Source organism: Chiloscyllium punctatum, chromosome 8, assembly GCF_047496795.1.
Source record: "Chiloscyllium punctatum isolate Juve2018m chromosome 8, sChiPun1.3, whole genome shotgun sequence".
In the NCBI taxonomy this organism is placed as follows: Eukaryota; Metazoa; Chordata; class Chondrichthyes; order Orectolobiformes; family Hemiscylliidae; genus Chiloscyllium; species Chiloscyllium punctatum.
The window spans coordinates 72,868,004-72,888,323 of NC_092746.1; the positions used below are offsets into that span (position 1 = coordinate 72,868,004).

General features: G+C 41.3%; 1 protein-coding gene across 2 annotated transcripts in view; it reads right to left on the reverse strand.

The window, feature by feature from the left end:
• The window catches only part of LOC140480647 (leucine-rich repeat and death domain-containing protein 1-like), a 258,495-nt gene that overhangs the window by 88,883 nt on the left and 149,292 nt on the right, over positions 1–20,320 (reverse strand). Inside the window, exon 4 of one of the 2 annotated variants that reach the window (XR_011961358.1) lies at positions 4,509–4,911. The gene's annotated coding sequence lies outside the window, so the exon portion shown is untranslated. Of the gene's footprint in view, positions 4,912–9,174; positions 9,260–20,320 lie in introns of those variants that run through there. The other variant, XR_011961359.1, reaches the window with a different exon arrangement.

Genomic DNA, 20,320 nt, shown 5'->3' on the forward strand with positions numbered 1-20,320 from the left:
TGGCCTTGGCTCCCTGACTTTCCCAAAAAATGTTTTGGTATTTGTTTAGGACCTCACTCAGGCAGCCATTTTCTAATCAAAAAATGTTGAGCCAATCAAGGTGAATCTTCCTCAACCAATTTTGCCCCATCAAGCTTGGGCCTGAGCCTTTTACTATGATCAATAATAACTGAACCAACTACTGCTCATAAGAGACTGGAACTGACATTGTACCCTTAATCTGTAATGGCTCCCCAGTATAGGTTCTCAGTCTAGCTCAGGTCTTATGCAAACTTAAGGGTTGGAGTCCAGAGCGAATTTTATTAAAATCTGGCTCTGCAATTACTTTTGTGCCAGCATTGATCACCATTGAGTACCATGTGACCATTTAACCAGTTGTTTATTTTGATTTGCTCTGATTTGAATGTTGCTAAGCAACTTAACTGTTCCAAATCAGATGTAGTTGGACTTTCCAGGGTGTGCATTCTCCTGGATGCCAACCTATGAGTTGTCTTACTCAAGTCAGGCCTTGTAAGACTCCTTTACTATCTCTAGTCTGCATACTGGCAGGAACTATAATGGCTTGCTGGCCTGGATCCTGAAGAAAATTTTAACCATTTGGCCAAGGATTGGCTTTGTTTTGCGGTTTTGCGGTGGACTGATTTAGAGTCCCTCTGTTCAGGATATGTTCTAAGTAAGGCTATGCAATTACCTTCACTCAAATGGTTTTCCCCAAGCTCAGTCGGACTGGCGAGGGTGTCCACTTCCATTGGAATACCTTGCAACTCATATGCTCCACTTGCTGCATTTTCCAATGATAAAATCATTTGTATTGCCTGTTTGAAGACCAGTTGGGCTTCAGCTAGTAGGCGCTTTAGCATTGTTACATCATTAATCCCACATTGATAGTCCTGAAAACTCAGACACTATTTGTCTGCCAGGATTGCGGGGAGAGAGGGAAGAGAGAGAGTAGCTGAAGGCTGAGGAGTTTTATGGTTTACCACATCATAGTGCAGGTGGAAACCTGCACTTGGATTGAAAAGCCAAATTTATGAAAAATTAAATGAGGCTGGAAGATTTGCCTAGTTTGCACCAGAAGATGATCTTCAGTAATATTTTCACTGTGAATGATTTTTCTGAGTCTAGAAGTTGTCAGGCTGACAATAGAAAAAGGCAAATAAATTCTCAGGAGCCAAGAACATAGAACATAGAACATAGAACATAGAAGAATACAGCACAGTACAGGCACTTCGGCCCTCGATGTTGCGCCGATCAAAGCCCACCTAACCTACACTAACCCACTATCCTCCATATACCTATCCAATGCCCGCTTAAATACCCATAAAGAGGGAGAGTCCACTACTGCTACTGGCAGGGCATTCCATGAACTTACGACTCGCTGAGTGAAGAACCTACCCCTAACATCAGTCCTATATCTACCCCCCCTTAATTTAAAGCTATGCCCCCTTGTAATAGCTGACTCCATACGTGGAAAAAGGTTCTCACTGTCAACCCTATCTAACCCCCTAATCATCTTGTACACCTCTATCAAGTTACCCCTAAACCTTCTTTTCTCCAATGAAAACAACCCCAAGTGCCTCAGCCTTTCCTCATAGGATCTTCCTACCATACCAGGCAACATCCTGGTAAACTTCCTCTGCACCCGTTCCAGTGCCTCCACATCCTTCCTATAGTATGGCGACCAAAACTGCACACAATATTCCAGATGCGGCCGCACCAGAGTCTTATACAACTGCAGCATGACCTCAGGACTCCGGAACTCAATTCCTCTACCAATAAAAGCCAGTACGCCATATGCCTTCTTCACTGCACTATTTACCTGGGTGGCAACTTTCAGAGATCTGTGTACATGGACACCAAGATCCCTCTGCTCTTCCACACTACCAAGTAGTCTACCATTAGCCCAGTAATCCATCTTTTTATTACTCTTACCAAAGTGAATCACCTCACACTTAGCTACATTGAACTCCATTTGCCACCTTTCTGCCCAGCTCTGCAGCTTCTCTATATCCCGCTGTAACCTGCCATATCCTTCCTCACTGTCTACAACTCCTCCGACTTTCGTATCATCCGCAAACTTGCTCACCCAACCTTCTAACCCATCCTCCAGGTCATTTATAAAAATGACAAACAGCAATGGTCCCAAAACAGATCCTTGCAGAACACCGCTAGTGACGGCACTCCAAGATGAACCTTTGCCATCAACTACTACCCTCTGTCTTCTTCCAGCCAGCCAATTCCTAATCCAAACCTCCAACTCACCCTCAATGCCATATCTCTGTATTTTCTGCAGTTGCCTACCATGGGGGACCTTATCAAACGCCTTACTAAAATCCATATATACCACATCTACCGCTTTCCCCTCATCTACCTCCTTAGTCACCTTCTCAAAGAATTCAATAAGGTTTGTGAGGCACGACCTGCCCTTCACAAAACCATGCTGATTATCCTTTATCACATCATTCTTATCCAGATGTGCATAAATCCTATCCCTTACAATTCTCTCTAAGACTTTGCCCACAACAGAAGTGAGACTCATTGGCCTATAGTTACTAGGATTATCCCTACTCCCCTTCTTGAACAAGGGAACCACGTTTGCTAGCCTCCAGTCCTCTGGCACTACTCCTGTAGACAAAGAGGACACAAAAATCAAGGCCAATGGCTCTGCAATCTCCTCCCTTGCTTCCCAGAGAATCCTAGGATAAATGCCATCAGGCCCAGGGGACTTATCTATTTTCACCCTTGCCAGAATTTCCAACACCTCTTCTCTACATATCTCAAAGCCATTCATTCTACTTATTCGTGCCTCGGTATTCATATCGACAACAATGTCCTGTTCCTGAGTGAATACTGACGAAAAGTATTCATTCAGTGCCTCCCCAATCTCTTCAGCCTCCACACGCAACTTCCCATTACTATCCTTGATTGGACCTATTCCTACCCTAGTCATTCTTTTATTCCTAACATACCTATAGAAAGCCTTAGGGTTTTCCCTAATCCTACCAACTAAGGACCTTTCATGTCCCCTCCTTGCTGCTCTTAGCTCTCTCTTCAGGTCCTTCCGGGCTACCTTATAACTCTCAATCGCCCCTATTGAACCTTCACGCCTCATCTTTACAAAGGCCGCCCTCTTCCATTTAACAAGGGATTCCAACTCCTTATTAAACCACGGCTCCCTCACACGACCCTTTCCTCCCTGCCTGATAGGTATGTACTTATCAAGGACACTCAATAGTTGCTCCTTGAACAAGTTCCACATATCAATTACGCTCTTGCCTTGGAATCTACTTTTCCAATCCACACATCCTAAGTCATGCCTCAACGCATCATAATTTCCCTGCCCCCAGCTATAACTCTTTCCCTGTAGTACACACTTATCCCTCTCCATCACTAGAGTAAGAATAACTTTGAACTTGGGAAAGTTGAATGTCCACTTGGAGGATACTTAAAATAAATACCTGTGAAGTGCATTTCTTTCAGTTGTACTAAAACTAAAAAGGACAACATTTTATTTTGTGATTTAAAGTATAAGCATCCCACAAGATAATGTTTAGTCACTAGAGGTTTTTGTCTTTTATTACAGTAAAAGTCTTAAGACCTGAAATGTTCACATGTCTTTCCTTCAGGCTATTAACTTGGATATTTGAATTTTAAAAACAATTCAATCTGTCTCTATGGAGGCCATAACCAAATGATGATTTGGAGATGTCGGTGTACAAAGTTAAAAATCACACAACACCAGGTTATAGTCACAACCACCTGATGAAGGAGCATCGCTCCGAAAGCTAGTGTGCTTCCAATTCAACCTGTTGGACTATAACCTGGTGTTGTGTGATTTAACTTTATAACAAAGTGATGTTGTGCTGGAATGAGTGGATTGTGTTATGAGGAAAGGCTAAACAGGCTGGGCCTGTATTCTTTGGAGTTTAGAAAAGTCAGAGATGGAACACATAAGATCCTGATGGAATTTGACTGGATGGATGTTAAAAGCACAATCTAAGACTAGGAAAATCATAATTTAAAAATAAGGGGGTGCCTGTTCAAAACAGTGATGAGGAAACATCTTTCCTCTGAGTGTTGAGTCTTTGGAATTCCCTTCCTCAAAAGTCACTGGATGTAGAGTTTTAAACATTTTTAAGGCAGAGGCCAAAAGCCTCTTGATTACCAAGAACATGGAAGATTATAGGGGATAAGTAGGACTATAGAGTTGAGGTTAAACTCAGATCAGCACTGATCTTATTGAATGGCGGAGCAGGCTCAAATGGCCAAGTGGCCTCCAATTGTTCCCTGCATGTATTTTTGGTGTGTTTTGCAGTTCTGATTAAAGGTAATCAACTTGGAAAATGACCTCCCTCTTTCTCCACTGATGCTGTCTGATAGTTGAGTAATTTATGACATTTTCCGTTCTTTAACAACAATTATTCTGTATTTTTATGTAAATGATCAATTTACAGCAATTCAACAGTGCAAAATGTTAAGTACATCATTTGTTATTTAAATATGTGTGATTAAACCCTCAACTCAGTAAAGATATTTTCATTATAAAATGGAAGCAAATGCTGTCGCCTACACATTCTCTTTTAGTAAGAATGTTCTGACGCATGTCAATCCCTTCATTGGCTTATGTGGCTTATGTTAACCCTGTCATATAGGATATTATGGGTTACAGATTTCAGAGTCTTTCACCATCATTTGAACATCTCTTCTAACTCTTGAAAGAACCGAGAAAATTCCAACAATTAACTCTATTTCTGTCCCCACAGTGCAAGTTCCATTGAGTATTTCCAGATTTTTTTTGTATTTGTTCCTTTCATTGAGTGTCTGACATCTCAGATCTTCCTAGTTTCTCTCAATCTTGTTTCAAAATGAGGTATATTTAGTGAGATGATGAACATTCTGCTCCTGTCCCTCCTGTGGAAGAGAAGCAAAATCTGCTTTCAAGAGAACTGACATTTAGGAGACAGATTGCATCAAATTCTGTTAGCCACTTTAAGTTTTATCCAGCTGAATGCTTATATCAAAATCTAAACTGATACACTAAATTAAATTGAGTAAAAGGTAAAGGAAAACTGAAGGGAGCGAATCAAAATTTTGTCATGGTAATGAATACATCAATAAAGAAATAAAATATATAGTATACAGTTTTTAAGTAAGAGTGTATTTTCCAAGTATATTACATATCAATTTAATCTATCTTGTATACCTAATACAGTATTCATTCTTCAAAATAGAATTAAACCTGTTAAATAACCAAGTAAATTGCTTATGTTGTGCCTACTTTGTACTATTCAGCAGTGAATTTCTAAGGAGGGCTCTATTGCTTCAGTGAAACAGCCTAAGACACCTCAGTAAATAATTGTTGACCTTTCTTCCAGGGTATTTGTGATACTTCTGCCAAAGTTACAATAGATATGTGGAAAACACCGACTGAAATTTCCACCTCATTTCTTTTTGCCTCATTTCAATGTTAGTTATTGTTGAGAATATTTGTAGCTCAGGTTGATGATAAGTATATGAGTTAGTTCGCTGAGCTGGAAGGTTTGATTTCAGACATTTTGTCACTATACTAGGTAACATCATCAGTGAGAGTCTTCGGCGGTGTATCCCGCCTCTCTATTTATAGGTCTTGGTTTCTTAAGCTGGGTGATGTCATTTCCAATTTTTTTTTCAAGGGAAGGTAGATAGAATCTAAATCGATGTGTGTTTATTGATGGAGTTCTGGTAGAATTCCATGTCTCTAAGAATTCTCATGCACGTCATTGTTTCACCTGTCCTAGGATATGTGTGTTGTCCCAATCAAAGTGGTGTCCTTCATTTTGTGTATGTATGGAAACTAGTGATAGTGGGTCTTGTCTTTTGGTGGCCAGTTGGTGTTCATGTATCCTGTGGGCAGGTTTCCTGCTTGTTTGTTTGATGTAGTGTTTTTTACAGTTCTTGCATGGTATCTTGTAAATCATGTTAGATTTGCTGGTGGTATCTAATGGATCCTTTAGTTTCATTAGTCGCTGTTTAAGCGTGTTCGTAGGTTTGTGGACTACCATGATTCCAAAGGGTCTGAGTAGTCTGGAAATCATTTCTGATATGTCTTTGATTTAAGGTAATGTGGCTATAGTTTTTGGTTGTGTTGTGCCTGCTGTTTTGGGTTTGTTTCTAAGGAACTTTTGATAAGGGATAGTGTTACAGCTGTGCTGAGGGAGGATATTCCCGGAAATACATCCAGGGAAATTATTTGTGTGAAGCTGAGAAATAAGAAAGGGATGATCACCTTATTGGGATTGTATTATAGACCCCCTAGTAGTCAGAGGGAAATTGAGAAACAAACTTGTAAGGAGATCTCAGCTATCTGAAAGAATAATAGGATTGTTATGGTAGGAGATTTTAACTTTCCAAACATCGACTGGGACTGCCATAGTGTTAAAGGTTTGGATTGAGAGGAATTTGTTAAGTGTGTACAAGACAATTTTCTGATTCAGTCTGTGGATGTACCTACTAGAGAAAGTGCAAAACCTGACCTACTCTTGGGAAATAAGGCAGAACAGGTGACTGAGGTGTCAGTGGGGGAGCGCTTTGGGGCCAGCGACCATAATTCTATTAGATTTAAATTAATATGGAAAAGGATAGACCAGATCTAAAAATTGAGGTTCTAAATTGGAGAAAGACCAATTTTGACGGTATTAGGCAAGAACTTTCGAAAGCTGATTGGGGGCAGATGTTCACAGGTAAAAGTATTTCTGGAAAATGGGAAGCCTTCAGAAATGAGATAACGAGAATCCAGAGCGTTAACTCCATTTTCCGGCCTTTTCCTTGTAATCCATGATTGCCTAAGTGATTAAAAAATGTTATATCCCTGTCTAGACAATTTTTTTCATTCTAGCTACTTTCCTTCCCACCTATTTTTGTGCCATTACAAACTTGTTGATAGTACATTCATTGCCTCACCTCATCCAAATCATTAATATATATTGTAAATTGGTGTGGCTGCAGTGGTGATCCCTATGATGCCATCCTACAGTCGCCCTCCTTATCCCAACTCTCTGACTTCTATTAGTTATCCAGTCATCCATACCAATATACAACCCTCAACTCAATGGGCTGTTATATTATTAATTATGTATATATATTACATTCTTTGGCACCCCTTTGCATATCTTCTTTCAAAGGATTGATTTTGAAATGCAGTTCGGTTTCCATTTTGGTGGGAAAATGTGAATTATATTATGCCAAAAAAGAAGAAACTTCCCTTTCCCTTTGCAGTTTTAACTTTTTTTCTTTTTCAAGTATTTAATTATTTAAACTATTGCAAATTATACTTTTGTCATTGTTTTTGGTTCCTAATAACATTGTAACACCAAAGTCCTACATTTTCCGTCATTCTTTTAGTTTGGTAATATATTCCTAGTTCCTATTTACTGAATCTGAGAAATTATGGTATATTATTTTGGGTCTCCAGAGGAGACATGACTTCAGAGTGGCTCTCAACACCAGTCTCTGTGCTGGGTTTGCTGGTGTGTTCCCACCTGTGGGCCCTTCTGCTAGTTAAAGTGTGAAACACCTTTCCATCCACAAGTGACAGGCAGGCAATTTAACCATTAATGAATTCTTTGAGACCTTCCTGCTGGCAGACATGCTTCTTATGTGGCTGGAACATGGATGATGAAAGGAGTCAGCTTCTTGACTACAGATTGGATGCTGGCACTTCAAACGCCTCAATAAACTGCTACACAATGCCCACCTTCTATGACCAACAAAGGGCCACAGCTGTTGCCAGAGGGTATGAAGGGTTTTATGCAACAGATTTTATGAATGCATTTTATAAGCTTTGAGGAGTCACTCTCATCTTGAAGCATCTTCTCAGTCTCTCTCTTGTCTACATTGGCAATGTCAACCTCTGACATGGAGGGCTGGTATCATCCCATTAGGCCTCAAACGTCATGCTAATTGTGTGGTATGTGTGTGTCCCTGACACTGATTGGTCATCCCTTCAATAATCACCTTGGGTGTGCCATGCCACTGCCATTCATGATCAGAATTGGAAACGATCATAATGGAGTGGGAATTGAACCTGGACTGTTGATTTTACCCGAAACCACACTGTAGCTATCTAATCAATTGAGTTAGCCAATGTCCCAACAGAAAACATTGGAGATGTGCTGGGAGCAAAGTTGCAACAATATGTGCACAGGGACCACACTTGGAAAAACTAACATATGGAGATAAAATTCATTAATGAAAGGAACAATTGAGAACTGAAATATAAATCAGTAAAAATAAACAATTGCAATGATCCTCTGTGTGATTCTTATTCTGATATTATGCCCTGTGGTACTAGATCCTCCCACAAGAGGAAACAATCTTTCCACACCCACCCTGTCAAATCCCTTAAGGATCTTATATATTTCTATAAGATAGCACTCATTTTTCTAAACTTCTGTGACTACAGGCACAACCTACTCAACCTCTCTTCTTAAGACAATCTCTCCATTTTGGGATCAGCCCAGTGAATCTTCTCAGAACTGACTCCATGCCTTCCTTAGAAAAGGGACCCAAAAGTGTTCACAATATTTCAGCTCTGTTAGAATTCTGGTAAACCAAACTGTGAAAGCAGAATCTGATTTTTTTGTTTACTGTGAGCATAATTCTTTAAAAGGATATGCAGGTAAACTCTGTTAGGATGTTTCATTTACATTATCTCATTTTGGCACAGCATTATTGCAAGTTCATTTCATGTTTTAAACATTCTGCACACACAACGAGACCTTCTGTGCTTTCTTCTGTCAGAACATTTACTGTCCTATTGTATGTCGAGCTGAATCTGGCTCCCTCCCACCATCTTTCCTTAAGGTCGAAAGAGTTAAATAATGTGAAGAGTTAAATAATACCAAAAACATAGACTTTAATCCATTAATAGAAGTCAGAGGGAAAATTAGTTTATAAATTAAAGCCATTGAAAAATATATCATCTGAACGGTTGATAAATGTTTTAAAGTGCATTTGAATGAACCATTGTGAAAACCTGATAAATCTTTATTTGCATATTTATGTAATAACCATTTTAATACTTAAAAAATGCATATTTATTAAGTGCCAATAATATGAAGGTTCACAATGTTGAAAGTCTCAAGAGTGTTTGAAAAAACATTGAAAATGATCAGAAGTAGAGTCCAAGAACATAAGGAAAATAACAAAAGTAAATAAAAGTCCATAAAACTGTGAATGCTTTCTGCGCAGTTGGAGGTCATTCAGCTGTTGTGTCAGTTTGCTAGAGTAAAGAAAGAGCAATTTAACACATTTGGCACATTGAAGTGAGGGAGGCCACTGACAGAGTCAATTGATTTACAAGTGAACAAGCGCCTAGGGAATTTTTGTTTTATTTTCAGTACTAAACTCTCCTAAATACGAATTGATGGCAATATAGAAATAAAACCAACAATAGAGATGCCATGTAAATCAAAAGGGAAGTGAGTACATATTTAGAAAATATTGCTTGCATTTAAGTCGTTGTTGCTGACCTATCCTCCCCTTTGAAGCTTGGTATGCAATTTTGATTGTGTAGTTAAAAAAGAATATATTACTACAAAACAATGTGAAGCTAAAGGGCCTGTTTGGTTTACAGTACAGGAGATGAACCACTCATGAGTCTTAATATGAAGAGATATTTCTATTAACAAACACCAACAACAAGAATTTGAGTTCTTATAGAAGGATCTTGAATTGAAGTTGTGCAAATAACAAAACAAACTTCTTCCTGCTAAATTGTGGTCTAAATTACAAATCTCCCAATCTTACCACAGTTGTAAAATCCTTCTAATTACTTTTATTGGACAGACTCTATCTTATAAATCTTTTAAATTAGACATTTAAAACAAAATTTATGGGATGTAGGTGTCATTGGCAGTAATATTACTGCCTATCCCTAGATTTTGAGAAGGTGGTGGTGAGCTGCCTTCTTGATGCAGTCCATGTGTCATCGGTACACCCACAATGTCCTTAGGGTGGGAGTTCCAGCATTTCGTCCCAGGGACATTGAAGGAATAGTGATATATTTCTAGGTCGAGGTGGTGAGAGTATTGGAGGGGAACTTGTACACGTAGTAGTGTGCCCATGTATCACCTGCTCTTATCCTTCTAGATGAGGGTTTGGAAAATGATATCTAAGGAGATTTGGTGAATTTCTGCAGTGCATATTGTAAATGGTATTTACTGCTGCTGAGCGTCGATGGTGGAGGGAATAGATGTTTGTGGATGTGGTATCAATCAAATAGGTGCTTTGTCCAGGATGTTGTCAAGAGTGTTGTATATTGTTGGAGCTTCTAGTGGAAGTAATGACTTTGTTTAGAAACTTGATAAATTTAGAACTAAAAATGCAAAATTATTTTGATGCAACTTTTCAATTTAGCTTGATATAAGAATTTCTCTTTTCTCTGGAAAGAGTATTATAATTACAAATCCATTATCAAGATTGAAATGATGTTGGGGTATGTTGAAAATTTGAGAAGAAAAGATGTTACACATATCCTGTGTAAGAATGAGAGAAATTGAATGAGGTTAAGTTTTTGGATAACAAACACAGAAAGCGCTGGAGGAGTGCAATCGGTCTGGCTGGTCCATGTGTTATAGCCTGTACTTTAAGCGTCTATACCAGACTTGAAACATTAACTCTATTTCTCTCCACAGATGCTGCCATACCTGCTGAGTAATTTGTTTTTGTTTCAGATTTTCAGCATCTGCAGTATTTAGCTTAATTTTTTAATGTGTTTATTGTATGCATGTTATATTTACCATGTGATGGAAAATTTTAAAAATATGGTTCAACTCTCCAAGTGTGGAGGCAAAAAAAAGGATTTTATATATTTTGATTTTGGAGCTATAGACTGGAAAATGGAAATTTTGAGCTAGTGTGTTGCAGAGAATGAGCTTAGAGTCATAGAGATGTATAGCATGGTAACAGACCCTTTGGTCCATCTTGTCCATGCCATCCAGATATCCAGATATCCTAATCTAATCCAGTCACACTTGCTAGCACTTTTCCCACATCACCCTAAACGCTTCCTATTCACATACCCATTCAGCTGCCTTTTAAATGTTGTGATTGTACCAGCCTCCATCACTTCCTCTGGCAACTCATTCCATACACGCACCACCCTCTGCATCAAAGAGTTGCCCCATAGGTCCCTTTTAAATTTTTCCCTTTTCACCCTAAATCTATGCCCTCTCGTTCTGCACTCTCCACCCCAGGGAAAAGATCTTGTCTATTTACCCTATCCAACTTCTTTTAAATGAAGAAAAAATTGAAATTTACAGTCTTCATTTATTCACACAAATTCTTGTAACTTTTGGAGAAGCTAGATGTAATACTTTTGTGAGACTAGCTGGTACCAGGTGTCTTTGTGTTAAAAACAAAATTCCCTAGCAACAGGTTTTGCATTAATTTTAAGTAGCAGTCTTGTCACATACCTGACAGAAAACAGTGAGATTTAGACATGCATCAAATCAAATTTGTCCATTTTCTGCAAGTGGAAGAAAACCAGCACTAAAAGACGCAGAAAAGAAGTACTTCCAACTCAAGGAAAACCTGAGGTCCAACCACTGGCTACCAAATTGAAGACCACCACAGTCGATAGCAACCTGATATAATTAACAACTCCAAGAAAGGACTGTGAGAAAATCAGGCCATTCTATCCTGTGCTTTGGACTCTTAGAGTCATTGAGTCAGAGAGATGTACAGCATGGAAGCAGACCCTTCTGTCCAACCTGTCCATGCCGACCAGATATCCCAATCCAATCTAGTCCCACCTGCCAGCACCTGGCCCACATCCCTTCAAACCCTTCCTATTCATATACCCATCCAGATAGCTTTTATATGTTGCAATTGTACTAGCCTCCACCACTTCCGCTGGCAGCTAATTCCAAACACGTACCACCCTCTGCGTGAAAAAGTTACCCCTTAGGTCTCTAGTATATCTTTCCCCTCTCACCCTAAACCTACACTCTCTAGTTCTGGACTCCCCCCATACCAGGGAAAAGACTTTGTCTGTTTATCCTATCCATGCCCCTCATGATTTTATAAACCTCTATAAGGTCACCCCTCAGCCTCTGATGCTCCAGGGAAAACAACCCCAGCCTGTTCAACCTCTCCCTATAGCTCAAATCCCCCAATCCTGGCAAAATCCTTGTAGATATTTTCTGAATCCTTTCAAGTTTCACAACATCTTTCTGATAGGTTGCTGCATAGAATTTGCCCCTTTGTACCTATACTTTTCAACCGCAATATTTCTGTAAGATCATGTGTTGTCTATTCTCTTTGTGAAGGAATATTTACACGTTTGGATTTAAAATGAGCATCCTTCAAGTTTGCATATTAGTAATTAATGCTCTGTCTCACCACTTGTTAAAAGATACGTTGTTCTAATGAATAATGTTTTGTTTTCTTGTTCATTCATTGAACCTAGTGAGAGTTTCCTTTATCTTAGATAGTTGACATAGCCAGGCATTAACGATACGAGAGATTTAATTGGTCATTTTTAGATTTCTGATAACTTGTGGAATAGTGGGACTTGAATTCCAGTGCACTCTTCTCTTCAGAGTTGTGACACCTGTGACACCAAACATTTAATCTTTGTCAAGTTTTTATGTTGCACATATGTAGAGGCTGTTTAAAATCCAATTTTTTTTTTCAATTACATTAGTCTTATCTATCAGTACCTTCAATAATGTTGGTCAACTATGACCTCCTTATTAGAATTTTAGGCTGATTGTTCTTTGATGTATTTTCAATTTCTAGATGTTTTCCTATATTTGTTTAAAGAATGTATTGCCAATACAGCTACACACCCATTAAACGATTTGGTCTATAATTTTCATGGCTTGCTTCCTATGAGGGAACCTCGTTGTCTTCACTGCAGGATACAATTTGATGTTGCAAGTTGCCCTACTGTGAGATCTCTTCAAATTCCTTTTGCTGCAGTTCTGTTGTCATCCTTGAAGGATCCATGGGAGATGAAAGACAGGAATTATTGCTGACACGAGGAAAGGGTTTATACTGTACACTGGGTATTTCATCTCTAGTATTTTAGTTCACGAGACATCAATTCATCATGAGTTGTCAACTCTTCTTCAACTTCTTCATTCAATTTCTTCTTTGCTGTTTGGCCCCATGCATCAGTAATTAACATATTTAAGAGTCCTAAGGCTTGTTTTTGAATGAGGATCCTGGCACACCGCATCTGCTGACTGCCTACTTGGCAGCTCACCCATTTCTATAGTTTAGGTTGTGTGTGTGGGAGATTGCATCAAGAAATTAATCACTTGGCCTATATTTAACATCAACAAAGTCACACAGGGAATAATATCCTCTCCAATGTGGGAAGGCAGACACTTGTGAGTGTGTAAAACTGAATGTATGGACAGCATGGAGTGCCAACATTTCAAGAGTGTGGCTGGGAGAGATGACATGGAGTGAATGATGGTCAGTATTGGCCACTCAGCTGGTGATGTGAGGACATGCCTGCAGACAGAGGGGCTGCAAGATGTGTTGGTCTGAGCAATGTTGTGCAGAAGAATGCTGGGGAAGTCAAGAGTATTACTGTTGGCACCTAAATACTTCGAATCACTCATGGGTTTCGGGTGTCACTGGCTGGGCCAGAATTCATAGCCTGTCCTTAGTTGCCCCTTAAGAAGGTGATGGTGAGCTGCCTGTAGAACCATTGCAGTTCATGTCCTGTCGGTTGACCCTCAATTCCCTTAGGAATTGAATTCCAGGGCATTGATCCAGTAACAGTGAAAGAACAGCACTATATTTCCAAGTCAGGATAGGAAATGGCTTGATGGGGAACTTACAGGTGGTGCTGTTCCTAGTAAGCTGCTGCCCTGTCCTTCTAGATGGAAGTGGGTTTGGGAGCTATCCAGGCATGGTGATGGCGGTATCTGGGATATTGTTGGTCAGGTATGATTCTGTGAGTATTATTATGTCATGCTGTTGCTTGACAAGTCTTTGAAACAGCTCTCCCAATTTTGGCACTCATTTCTAGATGTTAATAAGGAGGACTTCACAGGGTCAACAGACTGTTTCTGCTGTTGAAGTGTCTGATGCCGAGTCAATGCCAGGTGGTCCATCTGGTTTTATTCCTTTGTTCAGGCTTTGTAGCAATTGATGCAACTGAGTGGGTTCTGTTGTGGGTAAATCACCGCTCGTTATCTTTAATTCAGCTCTTTATTAAGAAATCTCACAGATAATCAAGTACTCAAAGAATAATTTAAACTTTATTGCATGTAGCAACCAAAATAAGACCCCTCAAATAAGTAAGTCAAGCCTCTCAACTCAACTTGGCTAATGGTAGAATTTAGCTATGACTCCAACCACCAGTGTCCGTCCCTGAAAATGTCCAATGTTTGATCCTTGTGCAATGATATTCTTCGAAGTTCTGCTGCTGCGATGTTCTGGTGTTCAATTCTTGTACAATTTTCTCTCTTCCCAGTTTGTGGTGTGACATTATTGATGATGCTTGAGATTCTTTTGTCCCCAACATTGATTACTCTTTTGGAGGCCTCAAGTCTGTAGCTTGCCTTCTTATCTGAAGTAACTCCTGTGTTCCTTGTTACATTCAGTGTTAGCTATCTGTTTGAAACAGGTGAAAGTAAGGATTGCAGATGCTGGAGATTAGAGTCAAGATTAGAGTGATGCTAGAGATACATAGCAGGTCAGGCAGCATCCGAGGAGCAGGAAAATCCAGGATGATGAAGGGCTCCTGCCCGAAATGTCGATTTTCCTGCTCCTCAGATGCTGCCTGACCTGCTGTGCAACTCCAGCACCACTCTAATCTTGAGTCTAATCTGTTTTAAACAGCCCATGCTGCAACTTACCTACTTACTTCAGGATATTCCTTCTGCAGGCAGTCTTAATTCGTGGTCGAAAAGTGTGGCGCTGGAAAAGCACAGCAGGTCAGGCAGCATCCGAGGAGCAAAAGAATCGGCATTTCAAGCATGAGCCCATCATCATTGCTGATGAAGGGCTTATGCCCCAAACATTGATTCCTCTGCTCCTCAGATGCTGCCAGACCTGCTGTGCTTTTCCAGCGCCACACATTTTGACTGATCTCCAGCATCTGCTGTCCTCACTTTCTCCCAGACAGTCTTAATTGCCCATTTGCCATGAGGCAGCAGGTTATCAAGTGATGTTACCCGTCTCTTCGAGGAAACAACTTGTTTATGTTCTTTTGACTCTTTCTTCCAGGGATGGTTAATCAGCTTGTTGCTTATAGTTCCTTTATAACAGTTTCTCCTTGTCCCTTTCATCTCGGGAAACAAGAGCTGCTGCTGATTCTTTCAAACCATGAAGTTATTAAAGTTCTGAAGATTACATTGTCACACTTGCTCGACCATTGGCAGTTGAGAGTCAACCACATTCTGTGGGTCTGGAGTCACATGTGAAGTGGCAGTGAAGATGGCGGATTTTTTTTCCCTGAAGGACATAAGCGAGCCAGATGGATCTTTCTGACATTCCACAACAATTCTTGTCATGAACAGATTCTTACATCAAGACTTTTTCATTGAAATCAAATTCCACCATCTGCTGTGATGGCATTTGGTCTGGGGTCCCCTGCATATTAACTGAGTTTTTGGATTAACAGTCTAGTGATAATACCACTAAGCCATTGCTTGCCACTGTAAATGTGAAATGCTCACTCTTCCTGCTTTTATTAGATTATTAGACCTTTTTCAGCACTGTATCCATCTAAAAGAGTCCACACTATGGTTGCTTGCTACTTCTGTGACTTCCAGCCATGCCTGCGTGGTTTGAGAGCTGTTATCTTCTTCATGTTGACATGAAACAATGCTTGCTTTATACCCCTCACAATCTCCAGCATTAGACTAGGGAAAAGTCAGAGAACTGGTGGGAGTAAAGGGATGTGTGAGTAAGTTTTGTGTTTGGGGATAAAGCTGAATATGATGTGAGTGAGCAAAAGCCAGAAGTGGGCTGCAGTTTTGCTGTCAAGAGTTCATTGAGTCATACAACCTAGAAACAGGTCATTTAGCCCACCAGCAATGCTGACCAACTAATATCAAACTAAACTAATTTTATATACCTGCACTTGGAAAATAGCCTACCATGTCCTGGCATTTTAAGTGCTCGTCCATTATCAGATTGCAGCTTGAAATCATCCTCCCCACTATCAATGACACTGCAAGTTTTCATTTCAGCTGCAAACTTACTAATTATGGTAAAAACAATGACTGCAGATGCTGGAAACCAGATTCTGGATTAGTGGTGCTGGAAGAGCACAGCAGTTCAGGCAGCATCCAAGGAGCTTTGAAATTGATGTTTCGGGCAAAAGCCCTTCATCAGGAATAAGGGCAGTGAGCCTGAAGCGTGGAGAGATAAGCTAGAGGAGGGTGGGGGTGGGGCGAAAGTAGCATAGAATACAATGGGTGAGTGGGGGAGGGGATGAAGGTGATAGGTCAGGGAGGAGAGGGTGGAGTGGATAGGTGGAAAAGGAGATAGGCAGGTAGGACAAGTCCGGACAAGTCATGGGGACAGTGCTGAGCTGTAAGTTTGGAACTAGGGTGAGGTGGGGGAAGGGGAAATGAGGAAACTGTTGAAGTCCACATTGATGCCCTGGGTTTGAAATATTCCGAGGTGGAAGATGAGGCGTTCTTCCTCCAGGCGTCTGGTGGTGAGGGAGCGGCGGTGAAGGAGGCTCTGGACCTCCATATCCTCGGCAGAGCGGGAGGGGGAGTTGAAATGTTGGGCCACAGGGCGGTGTGGTTGATTGGTGCGGGTGTCCCGGAGATGTTCCCTAAGGCGCTCTGCTAGGAGGCGCCCAGTTTCCACAATGTAGAGGAGACCGCATCGGGACAACGGATACAATAAATGATATTAGTGGATGTGCAAGTAAAACTTTGATGGATTTGGAAGCCTCCTTTAGGGCCTTGGAGAGAGGTGAGGGAGGAGGTGTGGGCGCAGGTTTTACAGTTCCTGCGGTGGCAGGGGAAAGTGCCAGGATTGGAGGGTGGGTTGAAGGGGGTCGTGGACCTGACCAGGTAGTCACGGAGGGAACGGTCTTTGCGGAAGGCGGAAAGGGGCGGGGAGGGAAATATATCCCTGGTGGTGGGGTCTGTTTGGAGGTGGAGGAAATGTCGGCGGATGATTTGGTTTATGTGAAGGTTGGTAGGGTGGAAGGTGAGCACCAGGGGCGTTCTGTCCTTGTTACAGTTGGAGGGGTGAGGTCTGAGGGCGGAGATGCGGGATGTGGACGAGATGCGTAGGAGGGCATCTTTAACCACGTGGGAAGGGAAATTGTGGTCTCTAAAGAAGGAGGCCATCTGGTGTGTTCTGTGGTGGAACTGGTCCTCCTGGGAGCAGATCTGGCGGAGGCGGAGGTATTGGGAATATGGGATGTCATTTTTGCAAGAGGTAGGGTGGGAAGAGGTGTAATCCAGGTAGCTGTGGGAGTCGGTGGGTTTGTAAAAAATGTCAGTGTCAAGTCGGTCGTCATTAATGGAGATGGAGAGGTCCAGGAAGGGGAGGGAGGTGTCAGAGATGGTCCAGGTAAATTTAAGGTCAGGGTGGAATGTGTTGGTGAAGTTGATGAATTGCTCAACCTCCTTGCGGGAGCACGAGGTGGCGCCAATGCAGTTATCAATGTAGCGGAGGAAGAGGTGCTGGTGTAATTACGGAAGATCAACTGCTCTACGTAGCCAACAAAGAGACAGGCATAGCTGGGGCCCATATGTGTGCCCATGGCTACCTCTTTGGTCTGGAGGATGTGGGAGGATTCAAAGGAGAAATTGTTAAGGGTGAGGACCAGTTCGGCCAAACGAATGAGTGTCGGTGGAAGGGTACTGTTGGGGACGTCTGGAGAGGAAAGAATGGAGGGCTTGGAGGCCCTGGTCATGGCGGATAGAGGTGTAGAGGGATTGGATATCCATGGTGAAGAACTTACTAATTATATCTTCTCCACTCACCTCTAAGTCATTAACGTGTGTAGCAAACAGCAAGGATCCTAGCATTGATCCCTGTACTCCACCAATGGTCATAGGCTTCCAATTGTAAAAACAGCCCTCCACCATTACTCATTGCTTCCTATTTGTAAGTCAATATTGGATCCATTTTGTCAATTTGCCTTGGATCTCATGGGATCTTACCTTTTGGGCCAGCCTTCCATGTGGGACCTTGTCAAAGGCCTTAATGAGGTCCATGTAAACCACATCTACTGCATTACCCTCATCAATATATTTAGTCCTCTTTTCAAAACAAAACTCAATTAAATCAGTCAGACAGTATCTCCCTCCAACAAATCCACGTTGACTGTCGCTGATTAATTCCTGCCTTTCCAAGTCTTGATTAATCTTGTCGCTCAGAATTTTTTCCAATAATTTCCCGACAACCGATGTCAAACTACTGGTCTATAATTACCTGCTGTTCTTGGACAAAGGGACTACATTAGCTATCCCCCAGTCAACTGGCCCTTCACCTGTGGCCAGTGAAGCATTAAATATATCAGCTAGGACCCCAGCAATCTCCTCCTATGCCTCCCATAGCAATCTGGGATACATCTCATCAGGCCCTAGGAATTTCTGCACCTTCATGCCCACTATATGTTTGAATACATCCTCCTTATCAATCTTAATCTAATTCATCCCTGACCATGACACCAGGAAGGCAATATATCATTTGAAAGTCTCATTTGCTGCCACAGAATGGTCTGCCAGTCTCCCTCACAAGTGAGTCCCCTATCACTAAAGCTCTCCCAGTCTCTCTCATCCCCTGCTGTGCAGCAGAACTAACCATGGTGCCACAAACTTGGCTGCTGCTGAGAGGTCATTTCCTCTTGGGTAAGCTTGTTGAGAGGGGGATGGTCACAGGGAACTCCTGCATTGCCTGCTCACACTTACTCATCTTCCTGGTGATGACCCAATGTTTTTTTTCTGTCTGTGTAGCCCTTACTGGTGGTGTTACCAGCTCACCAAATGGGCTATCCACAATGTCCTCAGCCTCATGGATGCTCCATAGAGAGTCCATTCGTAATTCCAAGTACTCCATGCAGTCAATCAGGAACTGCAGCTAAACACATCTCCTGCACACGTGGTCACTATGGACACAGAAATGTCTCTGAGTTCCCACATATTGCAGGAGGAGCATTCCATAGGACTGAGTTCTCCTGCCCTTGTGATCCTTATCAACTACAGACAATAAACTAGGAATAAATTCCCTCTCCTACTACAGTACTCATCAAATCAGATTTCTATCTCTTTATCTTTGTCTCTGTTGCTGTCTTTGTCTCTGTCTTTGTCTTTCTCTGTCTCTGTCTCTCCCAATTTCTAACAAGCTACAAACCACATAATAAGGACTTTATGCTATGTCTTGCTCCTGATACTAGTCTCTGCTTTATGGCTCTTGCCTTGCGTCAGTTTTTGAACCCAGACGTCAATACAGCAACTCTGCCTCTGGGTTCAATGAGGTTTGTTCCACTCCTCTCCTTTCCTTCTGCTGTTCCAATTGAGCTTTATCTGTGCCCTGCTCCTCAGGCTTCTTTGAGAAAGCTCCACTGCCACTGTTCACCTCCCCAGTTTCACTTCACTCCTTTCCTGTTGGCTGCTGCTCTGACTGAGCTTGAATCTTGAGAGTTTGAACTTCCTGGATTCACACTCAACTAAGTAAAAAAGTATATCTTTGCTGCTTGACCCAGGCACCACTAATCAACATATTCAGAGTCCTAAGTCTTATTTTTAAATGAGGATCTTGGCACTCTGCATTTGCAGTCTTCCTATTTGGCAGTTCACCCATTTCCAATGTTAAGTTTGTGTGGGAGATTGCAACAAGAAATTAATCATTTAACCTACATTTAACACCAAAAGAAATCACACTAGGATCTAATTTCTTCCTATTCATTTTTAATGGTAATGGGTACAGTGTCATCATCATTGACATTACCAACAGGTAAAACTAGGCAGAATTGTGTAATACCCACTACATACACAAGCCCCATCACTATAACTTACATCTAATGGATGCACCTCGCACAATGTAAAAGATATCAGCAACTCAGCAACATCACATCTTCACCTATCACCTTGTGATTGATTTGGTTTTCCAATGTGCTGCGTTGATATGGTGCTAAAATTGTTCCCTTGACAACAGAAATTGGTCTTAACTGCTGAATAAGCATCAGCCAATTTTCACTGAACCAATGGCATTACGACAATTTCCAATGCAGTAGATTGAAGAAATTTGCTGTAAGTAACTTAAGCTCGTCTTTATAACATGTCTTTATAATCTTTTGTACTGATTCAGTGGAACTGAAACATAATGCTCTTCAGTGACA